Here is a 2,419-nt window from a genome sequence, read left to right as displayed (position 1 = left end):
AAAAAAAAAAAAAAAAAAAAAAAAAAATCAGATGGAAGAGAAGTATACAATCAGGAGAAACATGTGCTCTAGATGATTTCTATATATGTATTGCAAAAAACAAAAAAAAAAGATTTTTGTGCCCTGAGTATGCTAATTACTTGTTAGTGTAAATTTTTAAAACTTGGCAAAATAAAATGATCTGACACCCTATGCATTTTATATTTATTTCTGATGCTGGCTTCTTGAACCTCCTTAGTAAACCAAACTGGAGAATAATATTGATAATGGAGAGTTACACCCTCCCAGCAATAAATTACTGATGGAAATAATTGTTTTTTTAAAGCCTGAATTATCCAAATTGGCCTAATTATTCAAATTTATGGAAGGATTTCTTAACTCTCCTTTTCCTATAATGCACATTAAACCTAGGGTGAGGATCTGGGGGGAGGGACTTACTTTCCTTTCAGTGGCTCTTACTCTTACCCTGGGGGAAGAGAAACCTTTAAACAACCTTAGACTACTGCCTCTTTATTGTGTTACTTACTTTCTAATTATAGGACAAGCCTAAAATTTGTAGTCAAGTAACATATCCCCTTTGATTAGTATCATAAAAGTAGCAAGCCTGTCACTTTAATTTTCAGCAAAATTATATGGATATCCATATAATATAATTTCAGAGAAGAAATGAACAATCATTTATTTCCTCTCAAAAGATAAATTGAGTGAATATAACTTACGGTCATAAAACAAGAATAATAGCTTCTTAGATTGCCCTTTAATCAATCATACACTTATTTTTCAAGAGGTTCATCTATTTTATTCCATGATTAATAATGTTGCAGCATGAGAGCATTATTGGATCCCAGCAGGGGAGGTCTGGGATGCTTTTAGCTGCTTTGGAATGGTCAGTTGGGGTTCATTATGGGCTGATATTGAACAATTTATAAAATCTTGTCTAAACATCTGCCAGCTCGGATAGGCCAATGTGTCTGAGGATGGGAAATTGCTGGACCAGTTGATATTGACAAACGGATCTCTCTCTAGTGGCTTTTTTTGCCATAGAAATTAGTGGCCTCTTGCTGGGGTCTTGTTAGAAAGGGTATTTGAAAGTAATCTTAGATATTTGAGGCCAAGCCAGGGGACTGTTAACTGGACACAGAGTCATACTGATGGGGAGGAGTGATTGGTTTGACTGTGGAGAAGAGAGGCAGAACCAGGTTTTTGTTTTCTGTTATTTCTTATGCATTTTATTGGTTTTAAATACTTAAGTATTTGGAGGTCAGATGCAAAGTAAATCTCTGGGGTGGAGAACTATTTTTCTGTCTTCTCTGCCTCTCCTAGTAATAGATATGAACATGTTTGGAGCTGAGCTATCTATTAGCAGGAGGAAAGATTTTTCACTTGGGAAGCTTTGCCACTCTGTGGCAGTGTATCTGGAAACAAACAAATCTGAGGTCTGGAGAGATAAAAGGGGGATTGAGTATGTTTGCTTGTTTTGGTTTTAGAAATAAAACCTTCGTAGACTTTTCATAGAGATAATGATTTTCCCCTTCAGGAAGCATTTCAGATTGTAGTCTGAAGGTCTTATGTAGTTTACTTTTATTAATATTACCCATATTTCCTAAATTAGCAGGAAATAAATTGCCCAAGGCAGCAATGTCTCTGCTGTATGTACTGTTATAATTAGAGTAATTGGAAGACTTCTGTGAGAAGTATGAAAGTTAACAATATTTAACAAAATAAACACGGAAAGATCATGTGCTCTAATGAAGATACAACATTTAAGGCAGTACATTTCTTAAGTGTGGGAGTGGAAAAGCCAAGCCAAAATTAACCTTTGCGCTTATGTTCAGGCATTGGAGCAGGGGTAAAAGCCGCCTCGCTTTGGAACAGGGAAGATTGTTTTACCTGAACATGCGATCCCTTTTCCCTTTCAACACACACACACACACACACACACACAACTCCATTCTCTGGAAGGACATGCACATTTCAATTGGTGAAAACTCAAAGCAGCTCAGGAGATTAGCTAAGGCTAAGGAAGCTTCTTTGATGTTTATATGCCCAACAAATTATTAAAGATTTCCATAACTTACCCACTCTGTCTCCTGACCTGAATTTCCTTCTAGAGAACTTGATTTCTAAAATACACACTAAGAACATAAAACCTGCAGGTGTTTAGAGGGATCTTTTTAAAGAAATGGGGTAGAGTGATTTATGAGCTTCTCTCTATGCTGGTCATCGGGAAAGATGAATGAGGAAGGAAGGAGAGAGAGAGTTATCTTTCACTGGAGAGGGAAGCTAATGGGGTCTGAATTTTATTTTTGCTTGAAAAATTTCATAGTCAGAAATTACCTAGCCCTCCAAGATACACGTTTGCTGTTGTTGACTGAGGCCGGGGAGACGCCGGCAAAACGGGGCAACCAGGAGCAGATGG

The sequence above is a fragment of the Rhinopithecus bieti genome, unplaced genomic scaffold (genome assembly GCF_001698545.2).
Source record: "Rhinopithecus bieti isolate Rb0 unplaced genomic scaffold, ASM169854v2 scaffold_39386, whole genome shotgun sequence".
NCBI classification, from domain to species: domain Eukaryota; kingdom Metazoa; phylum Chordata; class Mammalia; order Primates; family Cercopithecidae; genus Rhinopithecus; species Rhinopithecus bieti.
Note: the sequence above shows the minus strand (reverse complement) of the source record.